The sequence below is a fragment of the Budorcas taxicolor genome, chromosome 8, assembly GCF_023091745.1.
Source record: "Budorcas taxicolor isolate Tak-1 chromosome 8, Takin1.1, whole genome shotgun sequence".
NCBI classification, from domain to species: Eukaryota; Metazoa; Chordata; class Mammalia; order Artiodactyla; family Bovidae; genus Budorcas; species Budorcas taxicolor.
The window spans coordinates 26,907,789-26,928,720 of record NC_068917.1 but is presented as its reverse complement, the minus strand read 5'-3'; positions in this window follow the sequence as shown (position 1 = coordinate 26,928,720).

The window sequence follows — 20,932 nt, the reverse complement described above, 5'->3', positions numbered from 1 at the left end:
CTCATCCTCTGTCGTTCCTTTCTCCTCCTGCCTCCACTCTTTCCCAGCATCAGGGTTTTATCAAATGAGTGAGTACTACTATAAAAAAAAATTTGCTTTCCTCAGTCACTAATGACATTTATTGTGCTAAGTCCAAAGGTCTGTTTTTAATTCACATCTTTTACATGACTGATCGTCATTTCGCCGCCAACTTTATTGACATATGATTGACACATAGCATTGTGTAAGTTTAAGGTACAGCAGGTTGATTTGATACATTTAGAAACTGTAAAGTGATTTGCACCGTAGCATGAGCCACCCCCTGTATCCTGTCCCATAGTTACCACTTCCTGTCACTTAGTCCCATAGTTGATCATTTTCTGCTGCTTGAAACATTCTCTTCCTTTATTATCAAAGATGCTACAATTCCTGGTTTTCCTCCTGCCCCTCTGTGCCTTTTCAACTCCTATATTGGTTCTTTCTTATTGCCCTCACCTCTCAAATAAGAGAGCTCCTCGGCTCAGTCCTCACAGTCCTTTAACCGTATTATTGTCTTTTTTTCAATTTTTTTCTTTTGAAAAATATGCCCTGCCCCCCATTCAGTCTTTACATACTAATAATACCCTATTAGGCTTCTCCCCATGGCCTAGCGGTAAAGAATCCACCTGCAATGCAGGAGATGCTGAAGACTCGGGTTTAATCCCTGGGTCAGGTAGATTCCCTGGAGGAGGGCATGGTAACCCATTCCAATATTCTTGCCTGGAGAATCCTATGGACAGAGGAGCCTGCTGGACTGCAGTTCATAGGGTCGGACATGACTGAAGTGACTGAGCATGCATGCTCACATGCAATGACTATTAATTCCCAATTTATATATGTATATGTGTGTGTGTGTGTGTGTGTATACATATATATATGTATATATATGATTCTTTTTAAATGATTTACATAGATGGGATTTTACAAATTGACACTTGATATTTTTAAAATTTTATTTTTGAATGTTCTGGGCCTGTGTGCAGGCTTTCTCTAGTTGCAGCGAGTAGGGGCTACTCCATAATTGCAGCGAGTAGGGGCTACTCCATAATTGCAGTGTGCAGGCTTTTCATTGCAGTGGCTTCTTGTGTTGTGGAGCACAGGCTCCAGGCATATGGGCTTCAGTAGTTGTGGTTCTCGGGCTTAATTGCTACACAGTATGTGGACTCTTCCCAGACCAGGGATCGAACTTGTGTCTCCTGCATTGGCAGGTGGATTTTTAACCACCAGACCACAGGGAAGTTCTGTACACCTCTTCTTTTGAACTCTAGACCCCATGTATCTAGATGCCTACTTAGCATTTCTACTTGGATGACTAAATAGAAATCTCATACAGCTCCTGATTTTCTTCCTACACCTACATCACCTGTGGTCTTCCTCATCTCAAATCATGGAAATTTTATCTTTTCCATTACTTGGGCCAGAAACTTGGGTGTCAGCCCTGATTCTTCTCTCTTTCTCACAATCTGCTTGTAAACTACTAGGAAAGCCTATTGTCTATCCCTTCAAAATATGGCTAGAATCTAAGTACTTTTCACCATCCACTGCTCCCACCCTAGTCTAAGCCTCCATTGTGTATGTTCTTGATGTTGTAATAGTCTCTGTATCAGTTACTTATTACCACTCACTGTCGGAATTTGGTGGCTTAAAGCAACAATCTTTTATTAGTTTATGATTCTGGGGTTGGCAATTTGGATTAGGCTTGGGGCGGCCAGGTGTAGGGGGAGCTCTTTTTGCTGGTGGGTTCACTCAGGTAGCAAATGGCAACTGTAGGTTTGGAGGCATCAGCTGGAATGGCTTATCTCTGCTACATCTGGTCCGGTAACCTGTCCCATGCTTGGTCTAATAGAGCCAAGAGAGCAAGAGGAAGCTACATGGCCTTCTGAGAGGCAGGCTAAGAATTCCCACTCTACTTCTCCCGCTGTTGCTCAAAGTAGTCACAAAGACAGCCCAAAGCCAAGGGGTGGAGAAGTAGCCTACTTAGGAGCAGCAAAGCCACTTTGTAAAGAAATGTGCGTACCAAATTGGGAAGAATTTGGGGCCATTTTTTTGCCATCTACCATAGCTTTCTAAGGGCTTTCCCAGTAGCTCAGTGGTCAAGAATCTACTGGCAGTGTAGGAGACACAGGAGACGCAGGTTTGATACCTGTGTCAGGAAGATCCCCCGGAGGAGGGCCTGGCAAGCCACTCCAGTATTCTTGCCTGGAGAATGCCATGGACAGAGAAGCCTGACAGACTACAGTCCATGGGGTCATAAAGTTGGATTTCCAACTTTGTCCACTTCAGTTGGACATGGTTGAAGTGACAGCATGATAGCCTTCTCACTGGTCTGTTTTCTCTTGATCTCCTACCGTATTGTCAGCAACAACAGTGACAGTGGTGCTTTCACAAATCAATTGAATATTCACAAAGTGACTTCATATCTTTAAAGGTTTTTTTTTTTAATAAATAAATACCTTGGAATTTTCTTCACATTTCTGTTTACAGTATCACTTCACAACCAGTTGACCCCTTTCTCCCTCCCTGAATCCTAAATTTGTTCCTGTTCACAGTGCCTGCGGAATGTGTTGAACATTTAACAGAAAGCTTGGAAGGAGATATGAAATGGAATGGATGATGAAGGCTGGGGGAACAGGATAGTAAGGATCACCTACCCACCCACCTACTAATTTACCTGTTTCCCCTCCTTCCGTTCTCTCTCTCTCTTTTCAGTTTATGAGATTTTAAGCTGTGTAGAACAGTTAGGGTGGCCACTGAGTCCTTATGGAGCTTGGAAAGTGGGGCAAGCGCTGACAGCAGCGCTGGAATTGGGTATGAATCAAATGCAAATCCAGTCTGGAGCTGTGCTGTGTGCTTAGTCGCTCAGTCGTGTCCAACTCTTTGTGACCCCGTGGACTGCAGCCCGCCAGGCTCCTCTGTCCATGGGGATTCTCCAGGCAAGAATACTGGAGTGGGCTGCCATGCCCTCCTCCAGGGGATCTTCCCAACCCAGGGATCCAACCCAGGTTTCTTGCATTGCAGGCGAGTTCTTTACCTTCTGAGCCACCAGGGAAGCTAGAACGAAGCATACAAAATTTAACATTAATTGTATTATCATGAAGATTGGCTTCAAATAAAGTTGAGAAAAAGATGAAGCTTGTACTCTCGTCACTCTGCACCCTTTTGTCCTGTAGCGTCTCCTTCCAGACATTTGTTGTTCAGTTGCTAAGTCGTGTCCAACTCTTTGCGACCCCATGGACTGCAGCACATCAGTGCTGTCCCTGTCCATCACCAACTCCCAGAGCTTGCTCAGACTCACGTCCATTAACTCGGTGATGCCATCACACCACCTCATGCTCTGTTGCCCCCTTCTCTTTTTGCACCCCATGGATTGAGGATACTTGTGCATTGTGGCCCTGTTTCAAAAGGGAATGGAATGTCCCAGGCAGTCCAGTGGTTGGGGCTCCATGCTTCCGATGCAGGGGGCATGGATTTGATCCCAGGTAGGGAAACTAGATCTCAGATGCCGTGTGCCTGAAAATGAACAAATTACTCTTCCAGTCTTTGGCATTTCACTGTGTGACTGCGTCTTTCTTCCACTTGTCTGAACCAGAAACCTTGGAGTCATCCTTCCCTGTTCTTACATTCCACTTCCAATCCCTTAGCAAATTCTGTCAAAATAAGTGTGAAGTCTGACCTCTTCTTACCATCTCCACTGCTCTTCTCTTTGTCCATGGTAATATGGTTTCTTTCCTGGATTGTTGCCATAACCTCCTAACTGGTCTCCCTTTTTGATCCTTGCTCACTTATGGTCTGTTCTCTAGAGGAGTCAGATGACCTTTTAAAGATGACAGTCAAGTGTGCCATCTCCGTGCCCCAAAGCCTCTCGGGCTGTCTGTCCCACTCTCGGGCTGTCTGTCCCACTCTCGGGCTGTCTGTCCCACTCTCGGGCTGTCTGTCCCACTCTCGGGCTGTCTATCTATCCCACTCAGAGACACCCAGAACCCACAGTATCTCTAGGGGCTTCTGTCATCCGGCTCCCGCTCCACTCGGTCATTTCTCACTTCCCAGCTTGCACATTTGCATCAACCATACTGGTGTCCTTGGTCTTCCCTGAATTTGCCACACATGCTTCCAACTCCCCACTCCAGTACTCTTGCCTAGGAAATCCAATGGGCGGAGGAGCCTGGTGGGCTGCAGTCCATGGGGTCGCGAAGAGTCGGACACGACTGAGCGACTTCACTTTCACTTTCATGCATTGGAGAAGGAAATGGCAACCCACTCCAGTGTTCTTGCCTGGAGAATCCCAGGGACGGAGGAGCCTGGTGGGCTGCCGTCTATGGGGTCGCACAGAGTTGGACACGACTGAAGCGACTTAGCTGCAGCAGCAGCAGCAGCAGCAGCAGCTGCTTCCATCTCAGGTTTGTTGCCCTTAGCATTCCTTCTGTCTGGAATGCTCATTGTTTCCTCTAGGTCTTTTTCCGAATGTCACTATGTCAGAAAGACATTTCTTGATTCTTTGGCAGATACCAAAACATGTAAGGACCTCCAGAAAATGTATCTATTGATGACAACAATTTTTTTAGGTATTATATGCTATCTGCATTTTGGGAAAATTAAAGGAAAAATAAAACTCTTGGTACTGTAATTTGAGAAATTAAAAATAGCTATCTTTTATAAAGTTTCAGTTATGCTAGATAAATAAGTTTTAAAGATCTGCTGTACAGCCTGATGCCAGTTGTTAAAGTACAATATTGTGTACACCAAAAAAATGAAAAAAAAAAAAGGACGCAAGGGAACTTTGGAAGGTGTTGCATATGTCTGTTACATTGATTGTGGTGATGCATCACAGGTGTTTGCACATGTCCAGAGTCATCAAATTGCACATATTAAATATGTGATTTCTTTGTATATCCATTATACTTCAGTAAACCTATTAAAAAATACCTGACAACAGAGGCCAACATCCTTGATTAAAATGAGATTGGAGGAAGTTGAACACACTGGAGGAACACTTAATTTTTTTCAGGGGCCAGATGGATTAATCTCCTGGCAAACGGTTTAGAATCAAAGGTAATTCTGTTAGTTTAGTTGTTTGGAACACTGCAGGACCATTATAGCATCTAATAACTCCAAGGTGTGACTTTCTCATTAAATAGCTCTTAATGAGTGGTGTAATTGGATCAAGTGAGGCTTTTTATCTTGGTGTGTGCTGTGGTGAAACTGCCTCTTTAGACAGTGATAAAAGACCATGGTTCCAAGTGACTAAGTAAGATTACTACTTTTTTTAAAAATTGAGACGAAAAATATTGATTTTTTATTTGAAGAGAAGTGATAATTTGTATTAATGTACAAAACTAATGTATGCCCATTGTAGGAGGGGAAAGTTAAATGTAGCAAATATCAGAAGAGGAATAGTATGTAATCAGTCATCAACTTGTTAACTAGAAATGAACTTAACATTTTTGCATATTCACTTTTTTCCCTTAGTCTTGTCTTTATATCTTTAGTTTAAACTTGGTTGGGTTCATGACTGTGTATAAAGATTTCTCTCAGTTTTTTTACTCTGCCATAAGCATATCTATATATTATTAAAACTCTTTGTAACTATTTCACATTGCTAATCAATACTTTATCTACATATTCCTTAGCTTACTTTTTAGAGCAATCAGTGAATGACTTTGCACAAAAGATGCTGGCTTTACAATGGGAATTTGCTGTATGTCTCAGGAAACTCAAACAGGGGCTCTGTATCAACATAGAGGGGTGGGCTGGGGAGGGAGATAGGAGGGAAGTTCAAAAGGGAGTGGACATATGTATACCTATGGCTGATTCATGTTGAGGTTTGACGGAAAACAACAAAATTCTGTAAAGCAATTATCCTTCACTTAAAAAATAAATAAAAAAGATGCCAATTTAAAGCTTTTTGGAGTCTTATACTTTTGAATTGGGAGGTGGCTAGAATTTGAAGCACATGTGCCACACTTTGGGATATTGCCAAGAAGTGCCAAACGCTAAGGCCAAATGCTCAGTGAGTACCCTCACAGCCCACTTTCATAGACTGGCTTTAGTTGTTGACCTGCCCCAGACTTTCAGCTTTACTGTGCTAAGTTCCCTATGGAGTTGAGACTAGTGGGCTGGGGAGTGGGGAGAGGCTTGTGGTCCTGGGAACCATGCTGATCCTGCCTTACTTCTGTGGCTTTGCTTCCCAGCTGATCTGGCCTTTGAGAACCCATGGATATCGGTTTGGAGGTAAGACAGGTTGGAAGCACCTTCCCAAATAGGGTTTGCATTTGGACTGAGAGGCAGAAGTAGATTTTGAAGTTGAAATGAAGCTCTGAGCATTGGCTTTATTGTGAGTTGCCAAATCACTGTCGTTTTTCTAGTCAGTCATTTACTTCCAACACAGTGTTGAGAAGTTCCATTGAACCCTGTACATGTGCAAATTGTATGTATTGGTTGTAAAATTTGTGAAGTTAAACATTATTCTCCTGAGGAGCTAATGTTCCTTCTCTTCCCCCCTTCTCCACCTCCTCTTCATCCTTCTTTCTTTACATAAAGTTCTTGACTTTATCTGAAAGACGTTCTACACACTAGACTGTGCCAACTGGATATTAGCATTACTTTGCTGAATCCTCTTCTGATTCTTGAATATACTGCTTGATGTCTCTTATTAATGTGGAAGGATTTACTAATGATCATCTGCCCAGGATGCTTGTGAAGGTTAACTAATATTGGATTATTAAGAACCCCACAAGTAAAAGAGCCATGAATACTGCTGGCTGTGTAATGGAAGATTGGTGAATGTTACTTCATTGGGCAATTATGTGTTTAAAATGCCTTTTACCCCAGTGGGAAATACACAGAGGTGATACCATGGGCTTTTAAAGGGTTGTAATACATAGAAGATTAAGAATATAGCTATGATAAATAATAGCTGTCAGCTGAAGCATTCATGTAAAACTTAGGATGTATTCAAGTAACAAAGAGCCATTTCCCATCACTATTAGATTTAGCTGGGAACAGTAAAGAACCAGTCTTATGTTGACAAGTGTTCTTTGACCTTTTATTTGATTTTTATAAAAAAAAAAAAAGTACCAAAATAACTAACAGCATGATAAAATCTCACTAATTTGGATTCTGCTGATTTGGGATTTGGGTTTGGCTGAAGTTCATCTTTATCCTAGCTATATAAAAATTATTTGCTCAGCTTAAAAAAGCTGGTAAAAAGGAGTCCATCTTAAAAAGAACTACCTATTTTCAAACCCTAAATGCGTTGATAACTGGATCTGGTTACTGTATTAATTTGAAAATAAAGTTGTTTACAATTTTTCTTTTTACTTTTCAGTTTAGTTCAGTTCAGTCACTCAGTCGTGTCTGACTCTTTGCAACCCCAAGGACTGCAGCACGTGAGGCTTCCTTCTTTTAAATTTATTTTGGTCTGTTTCATGAATCTTCATGGGTGAGAAAGATGTGGATATAGATTCTTCACTTTCTGTTTTGGAAAGTTGATCTGAAAACAAACAGTAGAATTCTGATTTTAACATATTTTTGAGTCTATTGTGTATTAGGTGCTATACTAAAGACAATAACTCAAAAACGTTTATTAACTGCTTACTACCTGCTAGACTTGGCAGGCGGTGAACAGGGCTCAGCTGTTTCTCCCAAGAAACTTGGAAGTGCAGGAGGAGAATGCAGCAGGCTTGGTCAGTGAGGAGTCCTTCCTGCTTGAGACTCCGAGCGGGTGCCGCTGCTACACAGATGGAGCTAGCCCCTGCAGAACTAGACGATATCCACAGCTTGAGGACTGGTGACAGTCCTCTCGGAGCGGAAAGGGCCATGAGAAATGGGCCTAGCTCTAGTATGGCCCCTGTACACCGTATCATTGTGCTCTCCTTGCATCAAGTGCCCTGCCAGTTGGAGGTCAAGCTCTCTTTTCTGAGGCAGCTGCAGGAACTGAGAACATGTCAGTGCCTTCCTCTTGATCTTCCTGGTTCTGAACATCACTTCCAGAACATTCCACTGTTATTTCAAGCTCCTGTCTGTTTTTACACGTGAACACATCCACGTGGAAATTGCCCTGCTTTGTTGAGCTGCGTCTTGAATTGTCACCTGATGGAGCTGCCTGCCAGACAAGCATTCATTTGCACCAGTGTAGCCATCTGTGTTTGGGTGGTAGTGTTTGAGTAACCATTTGGGCAAATAATTGCTGTCATCTATTGCAGTGAATATTTACTGATTAAAAACATGGAAAATGTCAATGTGAAAGCGTTGCTATCAATGACAAGAAGGCTAGACTTACTAAAGATTGATACCAGTTGCCATGACCAGAGTGGCAATCTTTAGCTTTTGTTAGATGCTCATTGAACTTGGAATGAATGGTCAGTGATAAAATATAAGTATAAAATCTCAGCACATACACAAAGGTGGTAGATAGATGTGTTGCTGGTAATGGTACCAGAGGATAAAGGTTACGTTTAGATTGATAATATTTGTGTTTTGTGCATGGCATGGAGTGCCCCTTTCATATGTAACTTTCATGCATCATACTTTATATGTTTTTAGGGTTGCAATATACACTAAGATACAGAGCTATTTATGGATGCTGATGAGCTGCTTTGGGAACCTGATCTAATACTATGTCCACACTTAGGTTGTTCTTTTTAAGATTTGCTTGATTCCTTGGGAAGCAGCAAGATATAATAGAAAAAAAAAAAAGAAACAAGGTATTGGATTTAGACTAAGATTCATAATAGCGAACATTTAGAAAGTGTTGGTTATGTGCCTGGTTCTGAGTGAATTGCTTTAATGGATATTTTAACTTTTTAAAAACTCTGTGTCAACCCTACTTTATAGAGGAGTGGTTAAGACTGTAAACTTTGCCTCAGATTCATAGGCTGCACAGTTCATATCCATGCTCTGCTTCTTACTTAATTGAGCAATTAATTTTGACCTCTCTTTGCCTCACATGGTTTTTCATATGAAAATGAGGATAATAATAGTAGTCATGTCGTGGGGTTGTTTTGAATATTGGGTGAGAGAACACACGTAAAGAGCTTCAACTGTGCCTGCCTGGCACGTGGTAAAATTCTCAATAAATCCTGGCTATTAATATCAGTGTATAACCTCAGGCAAGTTACTTCCTCTCGGAGCTCTCATTTTCTCATATAGGAAATGGAGTTAATAATACCTAACTCAGAGTCGTAGTGACGATCCAATGGGATTAGTTACTTAAAGTGTTTGGTGGATGTGTGGCACATAGGAGCTGTTTCATCCAACATGGTGTTCCAAATCCCATGTCATGCTTTGTGTTTGTTCAGTGGATCTGTATTGAGCAGATAACTTGTTATATGCTGGGGTATCATGGTCAAAAAGAGACCAGGTCCCTGCCCTCAAGAGTTTGCATTTTACTGGTGGGGGAGGGAAGAGTTTGCATTTTACTGGTGGGGGAGGGGGAGAGAGAGGCAGCAGAAATAAGATATGATGATCCTTGGAGATTGTGATCAAAGCAATGAAGGATATGGTAGTGGGTCCCTGGGGGTAGGGAGTGGGGAACCACTTGGGGCTGGATGGGTAGTGGAGTCTCAAGAGAAAATGTGAAAGGTGAGAGGAGTCAGCTGTTTGAATAGCAAGGGCACGAACACTTGATGAGGGACCTAAGGGTTCTAGACCTGCACATGGAAAGAACTTAGGGGGTCCACAGAGCAAACTGGAGGTTATTGTGGCTGAAGCCCCTTGGTTGAGGGAGAGTTGTGAGACCAGATCATGTAGGACCTTTTGGCCATGGTTTGGAGTTTGAATTTTATTACAAAGTGCAGTGGGAAGCTGTTGAAAGGCTTTCAGCAGGTGAGTTAGAAGTCAACTATATTTTGAATGGAATCTCAAGCATTTCCTAACCTGAGGGCTGATGTCTTGTTTCTCCTGCTTTTGACTTACATATAAGATCGCACCCTAGTCTTGATTAGAGATGCCTAACTTATCCCTAAACTTAAATTTTTCTCCATCCTTTACCTCCCTTGACTGTCCCACATTGTATTAAGGGAGGGAGGAAACACATTTTTAGAATACATACCTACTGTGTCAGCATCCTCTTGGCTTTCAGGCTCACTTCTTATTGTACTTTGCATCATCTTGTGAGGCAGGTGTCCTCAGATTTAATCAATGAGGAAGCAGGCTCCAGGTAGTAAGTGGTTAACCTAATTTTTAAAAAACCTAGTGATGGAGTCAGGTTTTGCATCCAGTCTGTTTTTCCCGCTTCCCAACTCCTAACTCCATGCATTTTTCTCTGTGTGTCATGTTACTCTTCATGGAGACAGAGGTATGTAAGACTAAGTGTAATCAAATTAAAGATGTTTTCTCTTCTTCACTATGGATTGTCTTAGGGTATGCAAAAGAATATATGACATTGCTTCACAGTGTCCCATTCATCTTATTCACTGGAAATTTTCAAAGTCGTTCTTCTAACAGTGTGGTGATGATGTTGTTTTTGTGATTGTGTCTATTGAAGTCTGGAATATAGAGGTGTTCTCCAGCTTGGGCTACACCGAGTTAGTTAACAGCAGGGAGATTCACTATCTTCCTGTAAAACTCCTTGGCTCATTTGATCTTCAACTTTCTTTAGTACCAAGAGTGCAAGTTAAAACAACTCTATTCCATTTTACATGAATTTGATAATTTGCTTTTCATGAAAAATAAATGAGTTTGGCCAGTTTGCAGCAATCAAGAAAAATGTTTCCATTTAACTCGTCATCAGTCTGCATAATTCTTTTCTAGAGTTAGAGTTCTTATTTTGGTATAAAATTTCCCAGGAGTCTAAAATAGGAAGATAATAATGGTTGTATTTTCTTTGAAGATGAAGGAAGACTTTTAAATGGTCTAAAGTTAATTGAATCTAGTTAAATTATATTGACTCCTTTTCAGTATTACTCTTTCCATAGGACATTGGTAAATGGCTAACAAAGCAATCTTTTATCATTTCTAAAATTTTCCTAATTTAGTACTGTTCATTTAATGACATCTGTTAATGATAGACTTCTACACTTGTAATGATGTAGGTTTTAGAAAGTCACATCCTCTGTTTCTAAAGAATATATAAGTATTTGAATAAAAGTTTTCATAATTTTGGAACTTTATTCAAATTACAAAAAGACATATTCTTGAGAAAAAATTAGAAAATAGGAAGAAGCAAAAGTAAAAAGCACTGTGATTTATATTTTCCAAGTTTTTCTACATACATACGTAACCAGGCTACTTGGATTTGAATTTCAGCTTATTGTATGACCTTGGGAAAGTTATCTGTCTTCTGTGCTTCAGTGTCTTCCTCTGTACAATGAGGGCCTATTTCAGAGGGTTATTTTGAGGATTAAATGAGGTAATAAATGTGAAGTGCTGAGAATATTGCCTGGTCCCTAGTGAGAGCCACACACACTGGTTTTTTTTAAAAAAGCTTATTCAGAAAATTTCAAACATATATAAACAGAATAGTATTATGAATTCTAATGTACCCATTGAGTATCAGCATTTAGGTATTCTTGTTTTACTTACGATTTCCTCCTTTTTTATCCCCTGGAGGGACATTGGTATACTTCAGTTTGTGCCAAATTAATATTTGCTAAGAAGTAAATTATTGTAGAAGACCAATGTGCAAAATTTGAGTAATTTTATTAGAGGAAGAATACAAATCAAATATGTATAAAATACATTCTTTGGTATTTGATTAAATTTTAGTTAACTGGTATTTGAAGTAATGTGATGAATTTGGAGATTTTACTTATGAAGATTAGACATTTATTGGTCAGTAAGGTCTTTCAAATGGGCATCAATTTTATAATAAATATACAGTAAAGGTTATTTTGTATCAACATTAAATATTTATTTAAAAGTATAGTGAACAATTTGAGTATTTTTTTGATGAAGCAAAATTATTTAAAAATTGTAATATTAGAGAAAATAATCATCATAAAGGATGTAATTTGAAGACTTCTTTGAAGACTTAGATTGGATACTGTAAAAAATTCTAGATTTAAATCAGTCTTTCAATTTTAAAAATTATTAATACTGTTTTTTAATCTATGTTTCATTATGTATTTGTCATATATATGCACATAAAAGACACTTTAGAAAAAATAATCCAAGAATAATTGAAGAAAATGTAACAAATCAGACATTATTCAAGTCGGTGGTTTTGTTTCCTACTTTCATGCTTGATTCTCCTGGACAGTAATCAGTTCTAACTTGGAATTTCCTGCCTTTGATCTTATTTTAGACTCTCATTTCAAAATCTATGAGTAAGTAACATGTGATGGGACTGAGAAGAAACTAAATTGTAAAGGCAGGAATGTGATTGCAATTTGATGTATTTTAGTAAATTGCAGCCGGTGAGATCATCAGAACCCATAGTCACCTAACTTTGCTCAGCACTTGAATTACAGATCTTAAAATTCCTGGGACTTGATGCAGGAATGTGGAGTGTGCTGGCTGTGTCTCATGTTACCGATAGTCCAGGGAAACACTGGGTTGGAAGTCATGAAACCTTTCTTCCTACATGAACTGCTAGGATGAGTATCCTTTTACTAAGTTGCTGTAACATTGTTTCTCTAGTGACAGAAGGCAGATGCTCCCAGGTCCACTATGTTAGGGGTCCCCAACCCCTGGGCCATGGGCCAGTTCCATTCTGTGGCCTGTTAGGAACTGGGCCATACAGCAGGAGTTGAGTGATGGTTTAGCTGGTGGCTCAGAGGTTAAAAGCATCTGCCTGGAATGCTGGAGACCTGGGTTCGATCCCTGGGTCGGGAAGATCCCCTGGAGAAGGAAATGGCAACCCACTCTAGTACTCTTGCCTGGAGAATCCCATGGAGGGAGCAGCCTGGTGGGCTACAGTCCATGGGGTCACAAAGAGTCGGACACGACGGAGCGACTTCGCTTCACTCACTTCAGCAAGCAAAGCTTCATCTGTATTTACAGCTGCTCCCCATTGCTCACTGCCGCCTGTGCTCTGCCCCCTGTCGGATCAGTGGTGGCATTGAATTTTCAGAGGGGCACAGAGCTTACTGTGAACTGTGCATGTGAGGGATCTAGGTTGCTTGCTCCTTATGAGAATCATCCCCAAACCATCCTCTCCCCCCCACCCCACCATCCGTGGAAAAATTGTCTTCTCAGGGGCCTAAAAGGTTGGAGAGCGCTGCACCATGTTATTAAGGAAGTGCTAGCTACTGCAAAAAAAATGATCCCCAAGTGCAACGGTTCAAACAAAGTAGAAACTTTATTTTTCTCTCATGTAGTGATTGGAATTCCAGGTTTGCAGTTCAGCTCCAGGCTGTCTTTTATGGTTCTTCCCATGTTGTTTCCCCACCTGTGCGCTCGTGGCATTCTTTACACACCCGACAATCTGAGTGTTGCTAACACCCGGTTTCTCTTGGGAAGAGAGTGGAGGAGGCAGGCTGCAGTCTGGAATTAGCACAGCATGTCTGCTCAGACTCCTCCGGGGAGAACTGGACCACACACGGTCCCACGTAGCCGTACTTGAAGCTGCGGAAGGTAATGCAGCTGGTCTGGCTACAGTCTTATTAATACAGAAGAAAGGGCACAGATAAGGATTGTTAGCATCTCTGCCACATCCATGCCATTCCTTCTTTCTCTGTTTGACCAAGTGGTTCTTCCATACCAGTTGGTTGACCTCTGCCTTGGTTTGGTTTTAAAATTAGTGGTGAAAATAAAAGTGTTTCCCACTTTCAGCTTAATTTAATGATGGACTTGGTGAACATAATGAATAAAAAAGCACTATTTGCTTATGCTTGCTCTTAAAAAAAAATTACTTCCAGTTGAGAGATAATTACAATATTGTGTTGATTTCTGCCATACATCAACATGGATCAGCCATAGGTGTACATCTGTCCCCTCCCTCTTGAGCCTTCCTCCCACCTCCACCCCATCCCCACCCCACCCCGCCCAGGTTGTCACACAGCTCTGTGACACTTGCTGTTTAGTATTAAAAACTTTGCAATTTCCCCATGACATTTCCATTTTTATGAATCATGTCATTAGGAGGGCTTCAGTTGTCCTATGGAGAAGGCAATGGCAACCCACTCCAGTACTCTTGCCTAGAGAATCCCATGGACGGAGGAGCCTGGTAGGCTACAGTCCATGGGGTCCCTAAGAGTCGGAGATGACTGAGCTACTTCCCTTTCACTTTTCACTTTCATGCATTGGAGAAGGCAATGGCAACCCACTCCAGTGTTCTTGCCTGGAGAATCCCAGGGATAGAGGAGCCTGTTGGGCTGCCGTCTATGGGGGTCGCACAGAGTCAGACACGACTGATGCGAATTAGCAGCAGCAGCAGCAGTTGTCCTATTGATTTGAGAGTGCAGGAGCTGGCTGGATTTTGAAGCTTGGAAGCAAGAGCTGTGGTTAAACTTGAGTTTCTAGCAGGTTTCAGGATGTAATAAAGAGTGATGACACAGATTCCAGCTGCGGGATCCTGGAGATGCTGTGGGACCCTTAGGGACGAGAAGAGGTAGGTGAGAAGCAAAGCATGCAGGAGAACAAGGAAGATATAAACACTGGACAGTAAAGCCAAGTGGATGGTTTAATTTCTTTTTTTTTTTCTTTAAGGGGCAGAGTGAAGCAATTAGGAGAGTCTGGAATATGCCCCTGAGTCATAATCTTAATAAATTTATGAGATCAGGTTAGATTTATTGATGGTGCCCATCAGCTTTCCATAAACCATTTAAAAAGTAATACATTGTCAAAATATGTGTTTAAAATCCTCAGGTTGTTGGTTCTGTAGCTCAAAGTGTGAAAGGAAGAAGCTAAGTAAATGGATAACTGATAATTGAAATAGCTTGATAAAGAAAAAAGGGCCTAGATTTTGTATCTCTGAAATAGGATCCCATTAATGTGAATGCAATTTGCTTTTTCTCAATCTGATGATGACTTTGTTTCTATAGACCAGTTTCCAGAAGGTACTGTCTGTAGCCCTGACTACCACCTACGTTACTACTATGAATCTTTCCTATGTAGAAATTTGATAGTCAAGAGTGTTCAAAGTCATGGACTTCCCTGGTGATTCAGTGATTAAGACTCTCTGCTTCTCCTGCAGGGGACATGTGTTCCATCGCTGGTTAGGAAACTAAGATCCCACATGCAGCACGGCATGGCCAAAAAAAAAAAATTCAAAATCAGGTCTTTCTCTGTGACCATTGGACAGTGCCCCCTGCAAACTACCTTGCATAGTCCTTCTGCTGAGCTCCCATAGCTGTTGTGGATATAGATACAGTTGACCCTTGAACAACACGGGTCCACTTGTAAACAGATTTTTTTCAGTAAATGCGTTACTGCAGTACTACATGATCCAAGGTAGGTTGAATTGGTGGATGAGGAACCACTGCTTTAAAGGACAGATTATAATGTGGTATAGACTTTCAGTTGTGCAGGGGTTGGCATCCCTAACCCCTGCATTGTTCAAGGGTTGACTATAGATATATTTTTCTCTTGTTTTTCAGATTGTACCTTTTATTTGAAGTTTGACACTAAATACTTTTGCGTGGTGTATGGTTTTGTGTTTTGTATGCTAGAGAAACTATTGAGAAAGTTGAAAACCTAATGTGTTTTATCTATCTGCTGCTTCTTTATTACTGCTAGAGTGCAACTGATTTATTGTTTTGAAAGTGTTCTTACATGGCTAAAATACTCTGGCAGAGAATTCAACAACTGGTTAAGTCAAACAAATGCTTTGATTCACCTGGAACTTAAAGCCCTCATTAAAAATTCTCTTTCTGATTTAGATTCAGGCAGACAAAAAAAAGCACAATGACAGGTTGGAGATAAATCTTTTCAAATCAAACGTTGTTTTTTGTCACACATGGTTTATGGAGCAAAATGTGACTAGTTCCCTCTGGTAAAGAATGTCATGGTAAGAAGTAATATATAATTGTTTTCTTTAATGTATAAAATGCCCAAGGGACATTGAGATTAAAAATAAAGTAGGACACAGGCTACGCTGCCAATGCTAAAGCAAACATTTGTGCTCTTTCTTGAAATTCCCAGAGAGAATATGATGTTTTGATACCTTGAAAGGCCAAGTGGTTGTGATTAACCTTAAAATAAAAATCTCTGGCAGATGAAAGACACTTGCAATTTGTAGCCCAAGGATAGCAAATCAAGGATGGTATCAAATCTATATTGCAGCTTGGGCAGTGGCTTTGAAACTGCCTTCTGGCCATTTGTTGGGAAAGATAGAGTTACTGTAGATTAAAAAAAAAAAAACTTACTTGTTCTCTAAACCATTGTACCAAAAATTAGGACTGTCTTTTGTATTTGTCATCGATACTTGAGACAATTTTGATAAGGGCAGTACTCTTTTCACTCCATTGGCCCACCTCCTCCTGGAGACAAAAATCCTCTTTCTGGATGATTCAGCTTCTTCATTGCCATGATGGTATTAGCCTAACCAGCTGTTGGTCTGGTCCCTAGAGCATTTTGGAATTCTATCATTCAGGTCTGGATCAGAGAGTAGAATCCCACATTTCCTTCAGTTTAGCTCTGTCAGTCTTGACATTCGGGTTAAGTATATTCTGTGATAAGCTAATAACCTCTGCTTCTCTTGATATCCTAGAGTTGGCTTTCTTGAGTTAGATTAGATCATCAGAAGGCTCTGTTGAGCTTTGACTCCGTTAGCTGAGGTTTTTTTTTTTTTTTCTTCCTGAGTTACATATTATGATACAACCTTGACTTTCATTTTTTGTTTAAAAAAGAGGTAACAAAATTCTGTTTTGCTTATGTTATTGAGATTATTGTTTATTATATCACCCTGTATCCCATGGTGGTGGTGGTGGTGGTGGTGGTGGTTTAGTCGCTAAGCCATGTCCGAATATTGTGACCCCACGGACTGCCACCTGCCAGGCTCCTCTGTCCATGGGATTCTCTGGACAAGAATACTGGAATGGATTGCCATTTCCTTCTCCAGGGGATCTTCTTGACCCAGGGATTGAACCCGGGTCTCCTGCATTGCAGGCAGATTCTTTACCAACTGAGCTACGAGGGAAGCCCCAATAGAAAGCCTAATGTGAGAAATTTCCTTCAGAGTTTAGGGGCATGAAAATTGTTTTCTATGATAGAACTTTTCCATTTTTAGATAATAAGACATGTTCAGTTTATCTTATGTGTGTGTTATCTGTGCTTGGATGCACAGGGGCAAATTTGAATGTCAATTTGGCAATTTTTATCAATAAATTTTAGAAATTAATTAAATAAATAGTATGTAAATCAAGAGTCAGTAACTACAGCCCACCCGCCTCCTGTTTTTGTAAATAAAGTTTTATTGGAACACAACCCTGGTCATTTGTTTATGTATTGTCTGTAGCTGCTTTTCCTGCTACAGTGGCAAATCTGAGTTGTTGCTATTTGCCTTTACAGAAAAGTATGAACAATCCTAATGTGACTAATCACATGGTAGTATGGGTCCGGCCAAATGCAGTAGCACTGAAGAAATATGTAAGGTGAATGCTCTTAAGATGTGGCTCCTTGAGAAAGGTTAAACACAGAAGATGTGGTATAAAAGGAATTTCACCTATAACTGTAGGAAATATCAGTTCAGTTCTGTTCAGTTGCTCAGTTGTGTCTGACTCTTTGTGACCCAGTGGACTGCAGCATGCCAGGCCTCCCTGTCCATCATCAACTCCTGCAGTTTACTCAAACTCATGTCCATTGAGTCGGTGATGCCATCCAACCATCTCATCCTCTGTCATCCCCTTCTCCTCCTGCCTTCAATCTTCCCCAGTGTCAGGGTCTTTTCAAATGAGTCAGCTCTTTGCATCAGGTGGCCAAAGTATTGGAGTTTCAGCTTCAACATCAGTCCTTCCAGTGAATATTCAGGACTGATTTCAGTCCTTCCAGTAAATATTCAGGACTGATTTCCTCAGTCCTTGATTGACTGATTGGATCTTTTTGTTGTCCAAGGAACTCTCAAGAGTCTTTCTCCAACACCACAGTTCAAAATCATCAATTCTTTGGCTCTCAGCTTTCTTTGTAGTTCAACTCTCACATCCATACATGACTACTGGAAAAACCATAGATTTGACTAGATGGACCTTTGTTGGCAAAGTAATGTCTCTGCTTTTTAATATGCTGTCTAGGTTGGTCATAACTTTTCTTCCAAGGAGTAAGCATCTTTTAATTTAATGGCTGCAGTCACCATCTGCAGTGATCATATAGAGGAGGACATTTTGTGTGGGAGAGAACAGCATAAATAAAATCCCTTAGGGACTTCCCTGTTCCCTGACAGTCCAGTGGTTAAGACTTTTTGCTTCCACTGCAGAGGGCATGGGTTCCATCACTGGTTGGGGAACTGAGATTCCAACATGAGGGGTGATGGGGTAGGCAGGAACCTCTTAGGAATGAACTGATTTTCGAGCACATGGGTCTATTCTGAAGATGGCTTTAGGCAGCTTAAAATTAGACAACTTCCCTCATAGCTCAGTCAGTAAAGAATCTGCCTGCAATGCAGGAGACCTGAGTTCAATTCCTGGGTCAGGAAGATCCTCTGGAGAAGGAAATGGCAACCCACTCCAGTATTCTCGCCTGAAGAATCTCATGGACCAAGGAGCCTGGTAGGCTACAATCCATGGGCTTGCAAGAGTCAGACACGACTTAGTAACTAAACCACCAGAATTAGACAACAGTGAAAATAAAGTTGAATGTGTGAGATTGTTTTTGGAGACAACTTAAAAGCTGGAAATAAGTATTTGTATTTAATCTGCCAGGCTATTAAAAACCTGCTATGTATTCTTTACAGGGAATTGATATGATGGGAATAGCATTTTAGAACAGTTAGTCTGACAGTGTATATGGAGTAGAGAACCTCAGGTTGAACCAGTTACTGAAGGAAGTCTCACATGAGCATTGAAGATGATGAGTAGAGAAATGGAGGCATAAACTCTGAGATGCTGGAAGGAATGAAGCTGACTTGGTGACTGACTGGACTTTGAGAATGTTGGTGAAGAAAACTGTGAGAGGAGAACTGGGACAAGATGCACTGAAATGGGAACAATTTTTATGAGAAAATATGCGTTTTGTTTTTAACATCTCCAATCTGGTGCTTTAGAGCCTTGTGAGAGATAGTAGGGAAGTGTTTGGAGATACGGAGTAGATGAAGACTCCGGGAGAGTTTTCATGAAAGAAGAACAAGACAAGAGGCTTGGGAGCACCTGCAGGAAGGAAGATGGCAGACAAGAAGCAGAGCGGAGAGAGGAATAGGAGGATCCAGTAGAGCAGCGTTTCCCAAGGTGTATCCCAGGGAAGGGTGGCTGTATAGACTGTTAACCGCTAGTTTCAGAAGAAAGCGGGCCATGACCAGAGAAGTTTGGCAAACTCTGGATTAAGCAAAGTTTATCAAATTTCTTGCCTTAGAACCTCTCAGATTCTTCAGCAGTACACACCATTATGTGTATCACCAACTAATATCTGTCTCTTCAATTATAGATTCATGTATCCAGCTTTCTCCCTGACGTCTCCACTTGGATATCCATTAGGCATCTAAACCTTACTTGTGCAAAATGGAATTCCTACTCTTCCCTCAAATAACTCATTTCCCTATCTCAGTTGATGGCAATTCTATCTTTTCCTTTTAGTAAAGAATGCACGGTAATTAATGTAGTCATGGTTTTGTTTCGTGTAAAATGCCCAAAGGGATTGAAATTAAGAATGAAGCTGCTCAGATCAGAAACATTGGAGTCATCGTTGACCCTTTCCTTCTCCTATACTCTCATCCAGTCCATTAGTAACCACATTGACTCTACCTTTGAAGATACCCAGAGTCTGACCACATCTCACCTCAAGTGATTCTATTAAAATCTTACCACTTTTTTTTTTCCCCTGTAGTGGTTAACCATGTCACTCTGGATAAATACATCAGTCCTTCCAGTGGCCTACAAGGCCCTCTATGGTCTAGCTTCTCATTGGCTCTCATTTGCCATTTCCTTCCTCCTTTGCTCTGTTCCTAACTCATCCTTTTGCTCTTTCTGGGATGTATCTTAAGCAGATCATTAGTTTAGAGCTTTCAAATTCACTGTTTCCTGTGCCTGTGATACTGTTTCCCTAGATTTTCTGTGTGGCTAACTCCCAAGTGGCACCCTCTAATGTGACCACCATATTTAAATAGAAAGTGTATCCACCCCCCATTTCTCATCTCCTCCCCTTTGTTCTATTCGCTTTACTTAAAAAAATTTTTTTTCTTCTTGTTTTATTGAGATACAGCTGACGTTTAGCACTCTAATGCATAATGATTTGACATATACATCATCAAATGATTACCACAATAAGCTTAGTGAACATCCACTATTTCATATTGATACAACATGAAAGAAGTAGAAAAGAAATATTTTTTCCTTTTGGTGAGAACTCTTAAGATTCACTCCTTTAACAACTTTTATATGTTAACATTCAGCACTGTATTGTACATTACATCCCTGGTACCTATTGATCTTATAACTAGAAGTTTGAATGTTTTGACTGCCTTCATTCACTTCCGCCTCCCCCCTCTCTCCTGTCTCTGGTACCAACTGCAAAATAAACCAGTCACAGGTATGAATTGTATAGTGTGGGGAATATGTCAATAATTATGTAAAAACTTTGTATTCGTGATGGTAAATAGACGTACCATAGCGATCATTTTGAAATGCTTAGAAATATCAAATCATTATGTGTGTAACCGGAACTAACATAGCGTTGTAGGTCAGTTTTACTTCACAAACAAACTCACAGAAAAAGAGATCAGATTTATTTTTTCCCATTGTATCACCTTCTAACATATTTCATGTTTTATTTGGCTTTTTATTTACTTTTTGAATTTTCAAAATGGCAATATATGTCCCTACAAAATTCTTTTTTCCTCTCGAAGAGGTCTCTATCTTGGCTTTCCCCAAGACACACTTTGGGAAATTCT